Below are 21089 nucleotides of genomic sequence, written 5' to 3'. Positions count from 1 at the left end.
CATATCTTTCTGTCTTGTGGTAGAACTGAATGAGAGTGAACAGCATCCATGCCATGGCCTGGATTCTATCCTGTGTTAGAATTTCATCCACCAAACAAATTAATACATCACTCCTGTGTGCCATTCTGTTCAGGTCCTCGGGCAGAGTGAAGTCTGTCTTTTTCTTTATCCAGACTATAAATACAAACACCATAGAGTCCAGCGAGTTTCCCTGTGGAGTTCTGATTCTTCCCTGAAGCCTCAGGAGCCTGGCCTCCAGGGTTGACATTTCCTTTGTCATTCTGGTTTTATAAACGCCCAACAGAATGGCCCATTAAGCTCTGCTGACAGCATGTTAAGAGCTTTTCTAGTCCACAGTTCCAAACGCTTCTGCGTTCTTCCTGCTAGCCAGTTCCAAACATGTATAAAACACATGGTTGATTGCTTGCCACATCATCAGCAACACTACTTCTTAGTACCGATTTTCTGCACTAGTTAATATTTCTCACTGCACTGACAAAATGCTTGACCACAGCGCCTTCAAGGATTTTGGCTCATAGGTAGGGAAGTGAGGAGGCAGGACCATCAGGTCACATTGTATCTGCAGTCAAGAAGCAGCGAGCTAAAAACTGTTGCTCAGTTTGCTGTCTGCTTTGGATTCAATCCAGTACCCAGTCCATAGATGATTCTACCTTAATCCAGGGTGAGTCTTCATCCCTCATTAAGCTTCCTGGAAATATCATCATAGACACCCAGAGTTTCCATGGTGATTCTAAATCTACTCAAGTTGATACTTAAGATTCACCTTCATAGCATGTATCCATCATTTCTATGAACATCAGTTTCACCACCCTAAGAAATTCTTTGCTTTTTTAAGTTCTTAGAGCATATTTAATGGTTTCTGTTACCCACATTCCTCAAACTATTTATCTCTTTACTGTCTCTGTGACATAATAGAATGTCATATAAAAGGAATTATGCAGTTTGACCCCCTTTATCAGCTTATCTCACATACTTAAACACATAAGTATGTATGTATTTATACATTTTATGTATAATGTATGTGTTTATACATTTTTAACACAGACATTTCTGTTTCTTGTATATATCTCATGCATGTATATGTTTATATTCAAGTCTTTGCCTGTGTGTATATGTGTATGCAGGTGTATATGCACATGAGTGCACACACATGTGAGTCCAGAGGAAATTTCAAATATCTTTCCCCAGGTGACAACTGCCTTGGTTTTGAAGCAGTGTCTCTCTTTTACTAACTTGGAACTCAGCATGGCCAAACTGGCTAGCAAGTCCCAAAAGTTAAATGTTTTACATTCCTCCCCAGACAAGGAGCAACAGGCTCAACTATTTTTACATGGGTTCTACAGATCAAATTCAAAAGGGAAGACTTTTGGAATGCATGTTTACTTTTATAGTATTGTATAGGGTTTATGAAGTTTCATTCCTTGTTCAACTTAACACTTCATTTCAAAAGTCCCTGAAAATATCCCCAAAAGGCAGATCTTGAAAGCTTAAGACCGTTTCATGGTCATGACTAAGTAGATCTACCATGGATGAGAGTAAGCTATTTACATATGATGAAGAGCCACACATAGAATGGAAGTGGCCACACTGTCACCCATGTCAGTGTGGTCATGCTGAGTGACAGATCTGAGTGCAGGCACGCAGCTTTGGGGACAGAATAATAGTTACATAAAGCAAATCCAGACAGAGAAAGAAATGGTCAGCAAGTGTCTGTACTTCAGTTTCGGGTGGGTTTTCCCTGCTACTTCATGTCCTGTGGTGTTTTCTGTGCAGAACCCGTGAACTCACTTTCCTGTTATTTCAAGACCTTCTTTTTATTTATGTTAATTTCTGTTTACTATCCCTAGGGATGGGGGAGATTAACAACAAAAACAAAATAAACAAAAACATTGAGTATTATTATTATTATTATTTTAAGAAAGAGATTAATGGAAACTCAAGTCCTCAAATCCTTATCATTCTTAGTTTGAGATTATTTCTTCTTCACTGAATCCCTGAGGTGATCTCAGGATATTCTTCCAGATATTCCAGGAGCATGCACTGAAAACCAGCCCTGTCCTAGAATGATTGTGGGGTACATACTTCCCTTGCTATTGAGGTCGGCTGTTTTTTTTGGAGGGGGGGAGTTGATATACATTCTTCCACTATACTTCAGTCCTCTTGCCCCAAATTAGTCATATTGGAAATTCTAAGGAAAGAAACCCTTTGCTAAGGAAAGAGATGAGAAACCTGGAACATACACCTGTACATCAGCTATAGGAGCAAGCAGCAAAACTCAACCAGAGCAGCCAAGGAGACTTTTCTGAGCTTGTAGACCTCTCCAATCCTCAAACAAATACTGTTATTTACTATGTTATTCTTTTACTTTGGATTTTTTGGAACAAATTAGACAAATAGGTAGACAGATAGGTGAATTCTTGCATCCTAATACAACTATTAAACAGACAGTGGGAAATTAGCATGCCTAGAATGTTGTTTCCTAAATTTCCATTTATGTAAATTGAATCCTGTAGCAATATTCTGACACATTTCATCCATGTTCTTTTATAATATCTAATTACATATGGAATATATATGATATACAAATATAATCTTATAAGTACTTAACTAATACTTATGGCAAACATTCTAAAATAGTATGTTTGAGTATTATACAATATTCATGATATAAAGCACCATAATACATCTCTTCTGTAATTGGACATTTGGTCATTGTGAATGAAGTTCTTTTGAGTCCTACCCTGCAAATTATTTTGTAAACACGTGAAATAATTACCTCTTTTTTGTGGTCCTAGATGTGAACCATGGTGTCATGGAGGCTGGGCTAGCACTCTCACTGAGCTAACTCCCTAGCCTCACTTTCTTTTGCCCAGGTACCTAAAATAGAATTGCCAGGACAGGACATAAGTCTATAATGCTTTGCTGCAAATTATTCACAGTGATAAATTGGTTAATGCTCTAATCTATAGTAAATAAGTGTTTCAGTCATACCATGTCTTTGCCAATCTTGGCATTGTGAGGTCTTTTACATTTGAAGTGCCCCCACATGCATAATTGCTATTGTTCTCCTTTTGTCCCTACTTCATACCATAACCCTCCTCCTGAGACCTGTAGGTGAGTAAATAGGCTTCTTATACTATAATTTTCTCGCATTAATACTGGATCTCTGCACTGAAAACTAGAATAAAAAGACATGATTGATTAATGATACTTTTCATTGGTTCAGAAGAAGAACATTGAAAATACTTATCACTTCATGTTTAAGCATGCTAATTCCAAATATCAAGGAGCTATGCATATAGCCAGGGTTCCCTAGAATACAGAGCATATACATACATGCATACATATACACACGGAGATTTATTAAAATGACTTATAGACTGTAGTCTAGCTAATTTGACAATGGCCGCCTATGAATGGGAGGTCCAAGAACTGAGTAGTTGCTCAGTTCACGAAGTTGGATGTCCCAGTTGGTCTTTCTTCAGTATATGCTAGATTCCCAAAGAAGTAGGCTTTAATGCCAGAGAAGGAATGAGCTTGCTGGTGAGAGAGAAAGAGAGCAAGCAGGGAAAAAGATGGAGGGAAGAACTTCCTTCTTCCATGTTCTTTCTATAGGATGCCAGTGGAGGTGTACGCCAGATTAAAGGTTGATCTTCCCACTTTAAAAGCTCTGACTTAAAGGTTTATCTGTCAACCTCAAAAACCTATATTAGAGCTTGTTTTTCCTTATTTTTGTTTTCATATTAATTTTAAAAATTAGCATATATGACAACTGATTTCATTGTAGCGTTTTTGCTCATATTTTTCTTTTCCTTATCTTCTTCTCTTGCTTCTTTCCTCACTGTTCCCTTGGTACCCCCATGCTGGTTCCTCTCCTTTCCCCAGTAGATCCTTTTACTTTCTTGTCACACGTATTTCATTACTAACTCCCCCTTGTTTTTCCTCCTTTGGTCTTATGCCTAGTTTCATGACTTACACACATATTCATACACACATACATACATACACACAAAAATAATTGAAATCAGCTGGGTGGTGGTGGTGCATGCCTTTAATCCCAATACCTGGGAGGCACAGACTCAGGCAGATCTATGAGTTTGAAGCCAACCTGGTCTACAGAATGAGTTCAAAGACAGCCAGGGCTACACAGAGAAGCTCTGTCTTGAAAAACCATGAAAAAAATGAAATCTAGATTCTACGAAAGAGAAATCTGATGGCCAACACGTGGTGGTTGTCTTGATGAGTCCACTTTACAGTATGCACTCAAGCCCAAGCTCTGTGCCCTTTGCTTCAGGCATTGGAAAATCTTGTCCTATTTCTTTTTGCCTCCCATGCCTTCCTGGGTCTTCATGGTTTGGTCTTCTCTATTTCTGCTTCCTTCTGGCCCTACTGATATGCTAGCCTTCCCAATAATTTCCTTTCTTCAGCTCTGTTGGGGACTCTCATTGCTCGTTGCCCTGTCCAGAGCAGTCATTCTCCAGTGATAGTACTTCTCTGGGAAGCATTGATTTACTCAGAAAAATAACCTAATCATACTTTAATTTGGTCCCTCAGGTTAACACAATGACCCATGTCACTGGACCTTCAGAGGAGTGTCTTCCATATTAACTTTCAACTCTCCAGATGAAAACTGGGCTAGGTACACTTGGCACTACCTCCATGTGTATAATGTGTAACCGTAATTCACAGGGAAGCTGGCAAAGTAGGTGATGTCCTCAACATTCTCTTCCAAAAGCATTTGTTATATATAGCTCTTCCCAAGGCCTGGGTACTGCACTTAAATGAACCGCAGGTACCTGATTCTGACCTTCCTCTGCGCTGTTCTGTTAACCATTGGTGTGTGTTTTAGCCCTAACAATGGTTTATTCATGCCCTCGTTCCAAGATTCCAAACAAAGATGGGATTCACTTAAATCTCTAGTACAATTCTCCTTCGCACAACATGTACAGCATCTGTTTCCTTGGTGTGTTTTCTTTGCGTAACAAGAGAGAAAAGGATTGTCGAGTGAAATAAAATAAAACCCAAAGATCAAGGTCAAAACTGAATTATTTTCCTGCCATGCAGCAGGAACATCACCGCGCATTTCCCTCCCACTCTAATTCTTACTTTCCATTTTACTACAGAAACTAAATTATTATTGTCACACTGCAGAACATCAAATTATCTCTGGAGGCTAGCCAGCTACATAGAAGCAGGAGTCTGGGCAAAGCACCAAGTGGGTTCAACCTCCAGACTTAAGTGATGCTGAGGCAAATGTGTAGCCGAGTGAACTGGAGTTCAGGCATGTTTACTTTCACAGGACGGAGGACTCCTTATATGGAGCCCTCTCACTGTCTGAGCCTCTGCTGGCCAAAGGGCACATCATGAAGTTGTATAAACCAATTCATTTTAATAAATCTCATAATGTCCATTTACTACTGGCTTTGTTGCTCTGAGAGAACCTTGGTTTTTCACCACAGGTGAGTACACAAAGCCAAAAACATTAGGTAACTTACCTAAAGTGAATGCATGGTGAGGACTCCCGTAAACCCAGAGAGTACAAAGAACCTAGGTGGGACAGTTTGACTCATCTGTCTGCTAGAAGTATTGCTTCAAAGAGGCCTGAAGAAGACAACTCTCACTGACAGGATTGGAGACTGAGTAGGAAGCTATCCCCTACGGAGGTTAAGGGAGAGGACATACCTGGAGAGGATTTCAGGGGAAGCTGGGAATTATATGAGTTGCGTAGAAGACAAGGAGTCTAGCGAAGATGTTACCACAAAGACACATGTGCATAAATAAGGAATTCCATGTCACCACCTGGAACTTCTCTCTCGTGTCTTGTACATGGGCAGTTGAAATAGATGATCCAAAGATTGCTGGGAGGAATAAACAAAGAAAACAGATGGAGACGCTTATACGCTCCCTGGCTCGGCTCAGTCTTCCATAAATGTCATTCACACCATGCCATACCCACTCCCCTTTCCCCTCCAAGATTCCAACCAAATGTTCCGTCTCAGTGGTAAATTAATTTTCTATTGCATTGTGTCCAGCTCCTTTCACTATCCAGTAAACAGAATAGCTCACCAAGAACTGTCCTAGGCATGGGATGATGGGCAATGAAAATGGGTCTGAAAATCGCTTGTAACCTGATCTTTATGAAACAGTTTTTGCAGGGTTGTAGTAACTGATACAAATCCCAAATTGCATGTGGTTAAGAGAACAAAAAGGAAGACGCCCTGACGCTTGCAGGTGTTGGAGGGAGGACCCTTCTGGAAGGAAAGATGTTCGGGGAAGCCTAGAGAATGAGTCGGAACGCTTTTGTTGATAGGAATGTGTTCTGTATTAGGACGAGATCAAGACCTGAGAGTGGTCTCAAAGTAGGCTGTCATAGTTTATTGTTGGAGTAGTTGACACGAGGAATTCCTAAAGTATCCCTTCCCTACTTTACCACTTTCCTTTTTTTCTTTTAATGAAAATAGGCTTTTTTTTCATACAATATATTTTGATTATAGTTTCCCTTCCTCCAGCTTCTTCCAGTTCCTCTCCCCTTCCTTTCCCATTCCGTAGGCTAGTAGTCACAGATACTGGTGAGACTGAATCAAGAATGCTACAGGTTGAAGACTTGCCTGTACTACAAAGTCAATTCAAGGACAGTGCAGACAATTTGCAGAATCTGTCTCAAATGTGTATTTCTTAAAAGGACTGCAAATGTAGCTGAGTGGAGAGTATTTGTCCGGTAGCATGTGCAAGGCCCTACAGTTAATTCTGAGCACCACTAGAATGAAACACACACACACACACATACACACACACAACAACAACAAAGTAGGAAGAGGCCTGGCTTTTGGTCTTCGGTGTAGGTTTTCAGGAAGGGAAGGCAGAAGGTTGGCAAGAATGCAGACACCTGTTGCTCATACTAAGATCTCTCTCGCTTCCTAACTCCTTCTCCTCCTCTTTCTTCTTCTTTTCCTTCTGGGAAGGCCCAGCTTTACTCTGAATGGTTGTTGACAAACTGAATCAGGCCCACCCACGATCTTTGATAATCATTCTTATTTAAAGCCATCTAATTATTCACTTTTATCAGCTACAGTACCCCAACATGACGATACCCATACTCTTATTTGGTTGGATAATGAAGGCTGTAGTCAGCAAAGTTCATATATTTAAGTCTATCATTGTAGGACAGAAGTAATAAGAAACCACACTTCCCAGGGCAAGTGAAGAAATTGCTCATCCATACTACGCATTAGAATAGTGTTTCTTAAATTATAAGGCTTCAAAAATATTGATTCTCAGTATTTTAACACTATGTTATAATTATTTTTACACATTAGCATTCTCTGAGTGCCCAAACCTACAGCATGGACCAGTTAAATTTTTTGAATTAGTAATTTTCTTTTCAGTTTTTAAATGACTCAAAATAACCTAGAAGAATCCCCTATGAAGGGTACGTTTTATGAAAACTATTCCCTTTCCTACAGTTTTCTCCTTACTCTGGAGATCCCTGAGATGTAACTGCAGCTATAACAGGTATACTTCCTACTTTTCCAAGGATGGAAAGGATGTGGTGGCCTCTGACAACTGGGTTCCACAGATTCCTCTTAATTATTATTTTCTAATGCTGCCATGTACATTTTCCATGACAGTTTGGCATAATGGTGGGAGGGAGGAGGGTCACTAAATAGCCAGGGGATTTGAAGATGTGTAAAGGCCCCGAGAAGAGTCATTTGATTTTCTACAGTTAGCGTGTAAGGGCTTTGAAAGGACATTAACACAAAAAGTGTTTTACTTTTATTAATGTTACAGAAAGGTTTTTTAAAAATTAATTTGTTACACCATGGAGAGGAGATTTTCATTCCAAAAGATTATAATAATGGCCAAGTCTCACTTGTCTCCAAGATGACAAAAGGAAGCTTGAGTCTACACAGGTACCCAAGCTGTGAGGAGTCTAACTGCCTGCGTTTCCCTTGTCTACATCCTGGCTGCAGATCTGGGCTAAGCAGTGGAATCTAATGTAGTAGGAGGCTTAAGATCATGGGTAATCTCTACTTGTGTGTGGTAAGAGTGTTACAATATATAGAGTTCACAGCGACTGCAGTGACAGTGTTAGAGATGTGCACCAATTCCTCACTTTTCTCATTGCTTGAATCTCAGTTTTCATCTCTAGAGGTTGCCTAGAAAGTGCTGTGTGTGAGCATCAGCTTTCAGCACAGGTGCAAAGGCTCACACGAAAGTGCCCTCTGAAAGATCTTGTTTAGAAAGCCAAATGTAAGCAATGCTGAATATTTAAGAAATGAAGAACAAATTCAGGGACTGGTAAGCTGGGAATGCTCTACGTGAGGTAGAACTTTTCTGTTGTGTTATCCAGCACTTTGGGTTACTGCAGAGAACATGCATTTGGAAGAAATTGTCACGAAATAATCATCAGATGCTTTATCAAATTTCATGTATAAAATATATTATTCACAATGTTTTTATTATAAATAACCAAACACAGAAAGCAAATGTGATGAAATTCTTCTATAAAAATTTCTTCTATAACAAATCAAATAATTTTAACAGAAATATTTTCTTTATTAAAATTGTGAAATTTGTGAGATGGCTAGGTCTTCATTAAAATTTACTCATGAAAGAACATTCAAGAACATGCAAATGTTTCTAAATTAAAAAAACTTGAGATTATAATATAATCACAACATTCCTCCTTTCCCTTTTTTCTATCGAAACCCTCCCACTTACCCCTCCCCTCTCCTTCAAATTCCTGGTCCCTTTTCACCAATTGTTATTGCATGCATTTATGTATATGCTGTATACACATATAGATTTCTAAATATAACCTGCTCAGTCTGTAAAATGTTATTTGTATGTATGTTCTCAGGAATGATCATATGACACTGGACAACCAATTAGTGTGCTCTTCTCAGAGGAAAACCTCATTTCCTGCCCCCAGCTTTCCTCGGTCACCTGTAGTTTTTTTGTTTAGGGTTAAAGCATTGTGGGAGTTTCCCTGTCCACTTTGGAATGTCCATTGATGTCATCCTTGTTTAGCTTACATTTGGGCAGCAATGTTGGTAGGATGTCTAGATAAGACAGTAGGCTAGCAGCTGCTTCTGTTCAAACCAAGTTGTGGGTTTTGGAGAGGTCACATTTGCCCCAGCATACAGGTAAACAGTTGAGAAAAATTCCACTTGGTCATGCTATCACCAGTGGTCAGTATCAAGGCTGGGTGCTTCCAAATTCTTGGCCACTTATTGAAAAGGACATAATGAAGGAGCACACAGCTTTGCAAAGCTAGGAGGGAAGCTAATAAAAAAGCAGGTAAGAAATACACCATAAAGAGAGATAGAGAACTGTGAGAGTGTAAGAAATGACTCACAGCGAAAAAACAAATTTAAGAGACCAGCAAACAGTTTACTTGATTCTGCAGAAGTGCAATACCAGCATAGATAGAAAACAAAATGATTGACAAGGTATTTCGGCAGAAGACAGCATTTTTACTTACATTTCAAAATTTACTTTTATTTTGTATGTATGAATATATTTTGCCTGCACGTATGTAAGTGAACTGCATATATGCCGAGTGCCTGTGGAGGTCTGAAGAGGTGCCTTTCTCCTAGAATTGGTGTGAAGGTCCATTGTGAGCCTCCACTTGTGTGCTGGGACGCAAACCTGTGTCCTTTGCTACAGCAGTACATGTGCTTAATAGCTGTGACACAACTCTAGTCCTAAAATAGTGGTTTTGAAGTCACAGAAATTCTTGCTCTTTTTTCCATAGGGTGGCACACCAGACTGTTAATCTTCCACACTCTCGTATCTCAGCTCCCTCCCTAAATTCCACATTCATATCGGTTCAGTTTGCAAAGTCTTAGCTATTGTATGTTCTGGGACTTGAGGGTTCCTCCTTCTCTCATTGAAGGCTCAGTCACATTGAAGAATTCCTATAATTTTTCAAATCTGAGAGCTTTTTAGCCAGTAGGAACCAGCCACCCTATGAGGTGGACAGGATGGGCAGCGGGGGACCCTAGAGCCTCCTGCTTATCTGTGGTTCTTTGATGATTTCTATGCACATCTCATATTGAATATTGCCATAATGATTTCTCCAAATCTCGTATTGTTTTTTTTCAGATTTAAATTGATCTAACTTAAAATAAAACTGTCTATCATATGATGGTCTGATCCAGTACCTAAAAGCATCAAGTTATATTGGTGGGTATTTGTTTGTTAATTGCTATTAATAAGTATTCCCATTATACAAGGAATGATGCCACATCCTATTAAAGATAATATTCTTGCTAGTTACTTAGGGAGGTTGGAATTGAAATCATCAGTGCTTTCTTTCACCAAACCATCTTTCTAGTCAGCCTATGAATGGATCATCCTGTATTTTTGGAACTTTCATTAATTCATTGGCAAAGAAAAGACCTTCAAGGGCATCAGCCATTGTCCCATCAGGAGCTGTGTTAATAGGAACAAAAAATTGCAGTATCTTCCACCAAGCCCAACAGAAACATCTCCTTACTCTGGTGTCATATCGTGTGATCTTGTTTTTTAAGCCTTTGGCTGATGGTACCCTGCTGACTAAACACTCCTTTAAGAACATTCCTGTGACAGTTGACACAATTGACTTGCTATAATATATGATAGACACGGTCAAATTTGTGTTTTTATCCACTGCTGATTACCAGAAGGGAACCAATTTGAATCCTGTAGTTATTTAATTCCTAAGATTTTTGGAACTCCTCAGGGGACTCCTACAGAATCAAGGTAGCTGTCAAAGAATCTAGGAATTAACCTCTTAGCCCTGGAATTACCTTAGCTAAGAAGAAGAGAATTATAGGCCAAGCTAAAGTGTATGTGCAGCTGAACCAACATATAGTTCTTATACCAGTTGGGAGGTAGGCACAAGTAAGGTCTCTCTTGTCTACCGTACCATTACAGGAGCATTGAGTGCAGAGAAATTGCTACTTTGCCCCTCTGTTACTTGGTATATTCAGGATATGAGTACAGACTCTAGGATCTTCCATTGAGAGAATTCACTCTCATGTTGTGGGAGACATAAAGGGTAATTAGTACTTCTACTGAGAAAGGAGATGGTTGACTAGCCTATACAGCTGGGAATAGGGGCAACGGACTCTGGTAAGTCATATTTCTTCATGGGCCTTTATCCTAAAATTAGACTAGCAAGCAGTTTACTCCAGTAGGGCCTGTGCCCCTCCTAAGAGGAAAGGGTACCTCTTGAGCCTGGAACGTTCTGCTGCACAAGGATAGCAATAGCTGACTGCTGAGCAGCTATAAATTAGAGTCCCATTTTACCCAACTGTTCACTTCCTTTTACACAGTTCCCATTCTTAGGCTCTGTCTCAGATCCTTGATATTAACTACCTCTTCCTTTTTGGGGAATGTCAATTTAATTTTCATGATATAAAACTTGGCAAGCTTCAAGTTTTCTAGTGAGAGGTGATGAGGTCTCAGTTAATGACATTGCTAACAGGAAAAGATTATGGAGAAACTTTCTCTAATCTACTTGAAAACTATTTCCTGAACATTTGTAATTTACCCTACATACCCAAACCTCTAGAAGTTGAGCCAAACAGGGACCCCCATCAGGAAATAGGGAGTCTTGAGGCTAGCTTGGTTTGATAGCTTTTTTTTCTCCAGGATTCTACACTAGAAATATTGTTTTAACTCCAGACTTTCTTTATAACCCATAACAGAAGCAAATCATAATAAAGTACTTAACCAAAGTGAAAACACAGTGAACTGCACCAGCATTATGTCCTTTATGTTACAAGGAATCATCGGGTCCCTATCAGAATTAACTTTAAAGGCGCTCTAGTAGACCCACATACTTCTTTTGGATCTTCCCCTTTGGGAGGTGGAGCCTCCTTGACTGGTCCTTTGACTTAAGTTCACCCCCTTTTCAGCTGTCTGTACAGCTGTTTCAGATGGTCAGAGCCATTGGATGGGACTGGAGTGTGTCTTCTCTTCGTGTCTTTATTTATCACACCAAGTCGTCAGGCTGAAACTGACCACCTGCAAACGTCAGTGCAGGCACTTGGACAGGAAGTCCCTTAGACTTGAGAGATGATAAGACAGAAGGCAGAGTCAGTGTACAAGTTTTCGGCTTTGGCTTCCATGGTTAGGAAATCTGTGACACCACTAAAAAGGGGAATGTCACACATCTCATAGACTCACATCTTTTTGGAGAGGCATGGAGTTTTAAATTCCAAGAAGTGTTGTGGGGAAGAATCTATCCAAAGGAAAACTTATTTCTAGTATCTTGAGTTTGATTTATCCACTCCACTCTCTCAGATGATATTGGGTATGGGAGTCCCAATGAATGTTTCAGTTTTTCTATAATTCTTTCCTCCCTCAGTACCCAAGAGGTGAAAATGCTACTGTCATCTAAATCTATATTTTCTACAAGACCAAATCATCGCGTGGCATTATTATCAGTAGAAACTGGGAGGGGAAAGTCCCTACGCACCTGGAGATGTGGTCCACAATCATCAGTAAATATTTTAGCTTTTAAAGTATCAGGCATTTATGTTTGGTGACATACTCTGGAAAGGTCTCAGCTCAGTAGGTCTTGAATCAGAGGTTTTTCCTCTTTATTATTTGTTTGTATCCTTTTAGTCATCTATCCCACACATCTGTTCAGCAATGGTATAGACCCTCACACAATTCTGATGTTTCATATTGTGTCATGCATAGCCTGGCGTCCGCAATGACTCCTCTTCTGAGAAGATGCACATGGTTTAGAGTCAAATCTTGAGACTGTGTGATGTCTGTCATCAAGAGGACAGGTGGCTTAAGAGAAGTCCCCTTGTTCTCTGAGGCCTGGCTGATCTTCAGGGATAAAGGTCAAAGTGTTGGCTGTCTGCTTTTGACCCTCTATCCTCAAGGGTGTGACCTTTTAAGTTTTGGTTGTTGAAACCTAGAAGGACAACTTAGCTTCTCTTGTAATTTAACTTTTGTGTGATATTTAGATAAAACAGATTAAAAATATTTTAAAGAAATTCTAATTGTGTTAAAACTCAGTCGCCCCATTAAAGTCTAACAAAATTAACAAGACACCAGTTATTCTTTTGATTAGGCATCCATTCTTTGTTCTTTTAAGGCAGTTCTTGTCAATGTTACCGTGATTAGTATATCAGTATAACCTTAGGAATTCTAACCATCAAACATCTATCATTCTCTATTCTCATTTTCCACACCTTCTCAGACCTTCTGTGACTTTGGATTTAATTAAGGGGGAACATGGGAGGGAAAGAATGTGGGAGGTGTTGGAGGGAGAAAAGGGAAGAGGATATGTTGTATAATTATATTTGTAATAAAATATTATAAAAGATTTAAAAATGATTAACTTGGAGTTCATTTTTGGGTTCAGATCTTTTACATTCTAATCTACTTTTTCTATTCAATATTTGATGAATTGCTCAATATGAACCTGTAATGATTACTAAAACTCAGGTAATAAACAGATTACATGTACACATATTGTTAAACTCTCAGTGTGTGCCCACCAGCCCTATCCATTTCTTTGGTCATCTCATCTGTTGAAGGGCTAGCACTCTTTATAAACATGTAAAGGCTGGGTCTAGAGAGATGGTTCAGCAATTGCCAGCACTGACTGCTCTTCCAGAGAACCCATGGTGGCTCACAACCATTTGTAACCATTCCCGCAGATCCAAGACCTTCTTCTACCTTCTCCAGCCAGCAAGCATACATGTACACAGACATACTTTCAGACAAAACAAGAACAAATAAAGATTAATAAAAATTTTTAAAAAGAAAAAGCAGGAGAGAAATTACACAAAGATTGAAGAATTTTTACATGTTAATTCTATAATTGTTGTTTTAGATAATCCCGTAATTGTTGTTTAGAAAAACACATATTTTCCGTTAGCATATTTTGTTTCCACTGAAGAGGTAATGTATTTTTTATCATTAACATAAAGGGCTGAAGTTCAGCCTATCTATTGGACTATGGCCTGTCCTTTAAAGTCTATAAAGTCTGCATTGTGAAGGAAAAACCAGGCCACGCCCTCTCCTAGGGAAAACAGGCCCCCTGTTGGGATGATTAACCTCATAGACTGATCTCAACAGGATAGTAATCTCAAGACAGAAGAGACCCAATCATACCTCCTCCCCACCCCCCAAAATCTCAGCCACAGCTTGCAGGGCCAGCTTGTACCCCTTTACTAAACAATAACTTGGAGGAAGGCTCATTCAAACACATCCACATGCACCATGCACACACATCTTAAATTCAGGTAACACAGACACCATACAACCGCAGCACAAACATAAAATAGCACAATGACATTTATGATTTTTTTTGTCAGTCATGTTGATGAGGCTTTCTGAGCTTAGTAACTTCTAACCTTCCCAGGAGACTCAATATCACAGCACTTCTGTTCTGCTGGCTCTTACAATCTTTCTGCTCTTCTTCTGCAATGATCCCGTAGCCTCAGGTATATTGTAGATAGATGTGTCACTTGTATTGTATATATATAAGTGGGGACTGGGTTTCACAGCTCTGTATTTTGATTGGTTGTGGTTTCCTATGACTGTCTCATCTATTGCTAAGAGAAGTTTCCTTGATGTGGGTGAGGACTACACTTACCTGTGAGTATAAAGACAAATATTTATAGTTTATGCTGGTTTAGTAAAGTGGAAATTCTACATTCTTCTCCAAGACCCACAGTTTCACTGACTCTGAGTAGTTGGCTAGGTTTTTTGTACCAGGCATGATTTCCTTCTTTGATGTGTTTCTGAATTTGGTCTGTCAGGAATTTATTAAGAATTTTTGTGTCATTGCTCAACAGGCATCACCTATAATTTTATGGGGGGGGCAAAGGAGGGAGGGCAAGAGAGAGAATTTTGGTGGTATAAGGATAATAACAGGTTCATAAAAAGATTTTCCTATTTGGTAGAATAGTTTGAAAAGTATTGAAATGAATTCTTCTTAGGTGTGAGAATTCATCCATGAACTTTCCGGGCTTGTGCTTTTTAAGAGGTTAAAGAATATACTGCTGCTTCAATGTTATCACTTGTAGATATAGTTAGGTTGTTTTCTTCAGATTGCTTTGATTTGTTATGTACTTTGCATGTAGAAATAAATCTGTTTCACTTAAACGTTCTATTTTGTGGAATGCATAATTTTATAAATGCCTCCCACTATTCATATGAATTTTACTGGTATTTGGCAAAATGGTTTATTTTTGATCCATAATTTTTTTATTCGGGTCTTTTTCCTTAGTTAGTTGGCTGAAGATTGTTAATCTTGCTTATTTTTTTCTAAAAATAACTTTTTCTCTGGGTGATGTTTATTTAAATTATTTTATTCCTTTTCATCTCAGTAATTTCTCCCCTGATCCCAATTATTTCATTTCATCTACTAATTTTGGGTTTGGATTGTTCTTGTTTTTCCAAGTCTATAACATGCTGTGTAAACTATTTATTTGAGATTTTCTGATTTCTTAATAGAGGCATTTTTATGTACCAATCTCCATCTCAGGATTGCTTTTACTATACCCCAAAGATTTTAGTATACTGTGTTTTCATTTTCATGTATGCAAATTTTAATCTTTATTTGATTGTAAAAATTGTTTGGTCTTGTTATTTAAAAATGATTCATTTTATTTTTTATCTTATGTGTATCTGTGCTTGTCTGCATGTATGACTGTGCATCACTTGAGTGGTTGATGCCTATGAGGGTCAAAGAGGGACACTGGATCCCCTGGAACTGGACTTACTGATGGTTGTAGTACCCAAGTGGAAACTTGAATCTGGGTCTTCCATAAGACTTATGTAAGATGGAACTGATGTGCCATCTCTCAACTCTTGTTTCCTTCTTGATTTCTTCCATTCAGGAGTCAACAACGTATTGTTTACAATGCATGAGTTTGTATGTTTTCTATGTTCTTGCTACTAAATTGTACTTTTATAAATTCTGACCATATAGATCACAAATGATTTATTTTTATTCTCTTATATTTGTTAAGCCTTGATTTGGTACCTAACATGGGTTGTATTTTAGAAAACGTTCCATAAGATGCTGAGAAAAAAATGAATTCTTCATTATTTGGATGAAATGTTCTCTGAGTGTCTCGTAAGCTCATTTGATATCTGATACCATTTAATTAATATTATATGTACATATATATGTATGTATGTGTGTAATATTATGTATATACATAGATATGTATGTCTGTGTGTCTATATATAGAGAGAGAAAGAGAAAGAGAGAGAGTCAGTTGAAATGATCTGTCTATTGTTGATAATAGCAACTGAATTCACCCACTTTTTGAGTTGTGGTTCATCTGTACTGTTTTAGGTAATAATTGCTTTATGAAATTTGGTATACATGTTTAGAATTTTAATGTATTCTTGATGATTATTATCTTAATTGACTGAAATAACTGTTATCTCTTCTAATTAGTTTTGGTTTGAAATCCACTTTGTAACATATTAGAACAGTGGCATGCCCATGATTTCTAATTGTGCCTTTTTGGAGTAAATTTTCCATCTGTTCACACTACAGTAGCATCTGTTCTTTATGGTGAGGTACATTTCTTGGTGAGCCCAAATAGCAGTATCCTTCTTTTTCGTCAAATAAACTTGTCCGTGTCTTTTGATTGTGAAATTAAGCCACAGATTTATGCTTACCACTGAAAGTTACATATCAATTTCACTCCTTTCCTTGATTGTGTAGGACTTGGTAGTTAGTATATTTTATTGCTTTCTTACTTAACTATTATATCAGTGTGGCCTACCTTTCTTATAACCTCATGTATATATTTGCCTTTCTTTTCAGACCAAAGGATTCTTTCAAGTATCTGCCACAGAGCTGCCTTAACACTCATTAATTCCTTGAGCCTATTTTTATGATGTAAAATTTTTCTTTATTTTTCACTTGTGACGGAGAGTTTTCCTGGGTTGGTAAAGTGATTTGTCAGTTGTTGCCTTTTAGAACTTGAAACACATCATCCAAAGATTTAAAATACTCTAATGAGACATTTGTTATTCTGATAGACTTGGCTTTATTGTATAAATAAATTTGGCGGGAGCTCCTTCCGCTCCTTCAGCCAATCACCGTTGAGTTACCAGCCCATTGGGGTGTGGTCTCTCTCTCTTTGAAAAAAAGCAGCGGATGTCCTCCACTCTCTCTCTGGCTTCCGGCTCCGCTTCCGGCTTCTAGACTCCTGTCCTGTTCTTGCTGAGGGGCTGTTGTCTGGGATGGTAATCTGTAAGTTTTTTCCCCTTTGAATAAATAACCATTCTATTAATCATAATTCCAAACTGGTATGGGATTGTCTGTGATTTACGCCTTCAAACACTCATTAATTCCTTGAGCCTATTTTTATGATGTAAAGTTTTTCTTTATTCTTCACTTGTGACGGAGAGTTTTCCTGGGTTGGTAAAGTGATTTGTCAGTTGTTGCCTTTTAGAACTTGAAACGCATCATCCAAAGATTTAAAATACTCTAATGAGACATTTGTTATTCTGATAGACTTGGCTTTATTGTATAAATAAATTTGTTATTGTATAAATGTGTATTATTTGTCCCTTTTTGATGTTTTTAACATGCTGTGTTTTGCATATCTATTGGTTTAGCTACAATATTAGGCGAGAAAGTTCATTTCTTATCTTTTTTGACGTTCTAAATGCATTCTGTATTTGGTTTTTGCATCTATTTGAATAATTTTTTGTTATAATTTTTGTTGGAAATATTTTCTATGAAATACTTCTCTTTTTGTTGCCCACAACTCTCAGATTTTTCTTTTATAAGTGTTCCATGTATCATCAAAGTATTGCTTATACTTTCCTATTAATTGTTGTTTGAAAGGTACAATTCTTGCACCTCGCCTTCAAGCTACAATATTCTGTCTCAATCCTTTCTGTTGGTGAACCTTTCCTTGGAGCTGTTCGTTTGATATAGTCAGATTTTATTCCATTTGATATAGTATGATGTTTAATCCAGCATTTTAATTTGCTTTTTCTTCAGTATTTCTGTTTATCTTGGATTCCTCTTTCATATCTTGAATACATATTTAAAATTTTGTTTATTTGTGTGTGTGTGTGTGTGTGTATGTGTGTGTGTGTGTGTATGTGCACTCACATACCTGCATGCACATGGGAAGGCCAGAAGAGGCTGTCAAATTATTGGAACTGGACTTACAGACAGCTATAAGATATTTGGCATGGCTGTTGAGAACCAAACTCTTCCTCTGGAAGAGCACCAAGTACTCATAACTGCTGAGTCATTTCTCTAGCCTTCATGTTTTATATTAACTTTATTTCATTAAATTGTTTATGATTTTTGAGAGATCCATTCTGGAGTTTTTTTGTAATTTCTTTGATTTTGTGAACATACCTATAATCTCTTTTTTTGAGATCATTATCTAGTAGTATTTCATCTAATTTACTCCTAATAGAGACCATGACTGTGGCATTGTTAATTTTAGGTGGGACTTCTTTTGTCTAATATATATATATATATATATATATATATATATATATATGTTGTTTTGTCTCATTATACATAATATATATTATATTGTTTCACTGTGATTTACACATCTGGGGTTATAAAATATTGATAATGCACAATAAATTGCTTAGATTTTTAAAAAAGCATCTTTTAATTGAAGGATTATTAATGTTCAAGTCAGGCAAAATTGTGGCAGATTTATGATGTATAGTTTAGAACTTAGATCCTTAGTTCAGAAAGTTATGGTGCCTGATGTGACCTCTTAGATTACTACCAGGGTAGAGTATTAACTATGGCAACAACTGAAGCTGCTAGGTGTTACTGTTCGATTAATTCCAAGCTTTTCAGTCAACAGCAGTGCTTCTCTCTGCATAGGGAGTTGAATTCTATGCTAGAATTTCTGGGATGAAGATTATAAACTGCAGCTACAGTTTAGAATTAGATTAACTTTGTCAAAATTAGAGTTTGGAAATGTTGTTAGGAGGAGAAAGTTTGGATACTGTTAGGGCCCACTGATTCTAAAGACTTTTAAACCTATGGAAGATTGTAGTTCAAAGGTATAATATAGAGCAGTAATTCTCAACCTGTGGGTTATGACCCATTTGTGAGTCGCATATCAGATATCTCGCATATCAGATATTTACTTACAATTTATAATAGTAGCAAAATTCCAGTTAGGGAGTAACAATGATTTTATGGTTGGAGTCATCATTACATGAAAAAATGGTATTAAAGGGCCATAGCATTAAGAAGATTGAAAACCACTGGTGTAGAGGGGAAAAGGAAGAGAGAATTAGGGAAGGTGATATCAATAAGAGGGGCAGAATATAGATTTTGTGTGGTGCTGACAGGGTAGAAAAGCCTATAGACCAGTCCTAAAACCCTAACCAAGCAAGATGCAAGATGATGCAAAATCATTATAAGAAAAGTCAAAGATAAAATAAGTTACAAACTAACAAAACAAAATTAATATTAACAAACAAGACAAACTAATACTGGTCCATTAGGATAGAAACAAAACAACCCACATCAGTGAATATTTCTTATCTGATAGAATGGGTTTTGAATTCCTTCCCTCCCTGTTTCATGCAGCAAAATACATTCTTGGGTGTGGGAGCCCACATGTGACTCAGTTTCCATCTGGAGTCATTTCTGACTTAAAGAAGTCATTTGAGTTCAAGCTTGCCTGCTTTGCTTTTTCCTATAACATTAGGGACTATGAGAGACTTCTGATTTAGCTCGTGAGAAAAAAACACTCTATCTAGTAGACAGTATACTGCTGACGGCAAACCTAGGAACATCAAGATAGAACGTAAGGCTGCTTCCAAGCAACAAGCACCTGCTGGAGGGGAGGCTGCTCACTCGAGATCAGGAATGGTCCTGTGATTAGATACTGACTGATCTTCGGTGCTGTGCTTTTGTATATAAGCAAGTTCTGAAATAAACTCTGGGCTATTTGGCTGTTTCAGCTTGACCAGACAGACCTCCCGATTCTATCCTGTCTTCTGTTTCTTCTGATTTTAATTAGGCCTCAAGGATCCCCTATCCAGGAACCCTAGCTGACCTTGTAGGAGCAGGCTCCCACACTTGAGGAAAGTGAAGCACATGGTTCCATTTCAGACCCTTAGAAGTTAATTTGTTGTAGTGCCCTGTAGAGTTTTGACCAGTTAGCATGGGAGTGAATATCTGCACAACTCCATGAGTTAAGCGTGTATTTCTCAGTCTGCTGCCCTCTCCAGTGTGGTTCAGTGTCGGATGGTGATGGTGAATATGAGCCCTTGGCTGCATATGAGAAAGGGAGGTTCTAAGTAGTTTCTTGGTAGCTGCCATGGACTTCAACCAATTCCCACATCCTGCTGATTTTTCTTTTTTCAGATCCCGAGCTTTACTGCCAACCATGAGTCAGGGCCTTGGCCATCCAGCTGACGGCCTTGGCAGTGTCCCTGAGAAGAGCTTCCCAGGCGGTTCCAGCACATGCACTGGAGCAGCTTGGTTCATCTGGGCACCAATTCTCAGCAGCCACTCCTGTCTGCAGCCTCACCAGACTCAATGAATTCACTTACCGACATTGCTTCTTGTGGGAATACAGACTGTTGAGTGCTCTCAGCTTCCTGCCCCAGTCTCTGTGTGCTCTGCTTGCTACCATGCTTCCCTGGGATGGAACCTCTGGAACTCTCAGCTGAAAATAAATTCTTCCAGAAGTTCCTGCTGGGCATGATGTCTTATTACAAAGACAGAGAATTAACCAATAAGTCTCTAAATTAAGTGGAGAAGTTATATACCCAGAAGTTGTGCAAATTGCTATGCAGAAATGATCGGAAAGGAAAACTCAAGGCAGCAGGACCAGCCGAATAGAATTCTTCAACCACTAAACTCCAGGTATCAAAGTAGGCAAAAAGCTCCATGAACTTTTCAAACTCTGATTATAAACTGATCAATGTTCTGAAAGAGGAGGTAAGGAAGTAGAAGGATTGAGTAAAAGATCTACAGAAGAAAGTCAATAACATTGAGAGAAAATGAATGAGAAAATCAGCAATGTGGGGAAAAAGTCAGATGCTCAGAAGAGAGATCAGCAGGAAACTGGAAG

This window comes from Myodes glareolus, chromosome 14, assembly GCF_982192425.1.
Source record: "Myodes glareolus chromosome 14, mMyoGla1.1, whole genome shotgun sequence".
NCBI lineage: Eukaryota > Metazoa > Chordata > Mammalia > Rodentia > Cricetidae > Myodes > Myodes glareolus.
Note: the sequence above shows the minus strand (reverse complement) of the source record.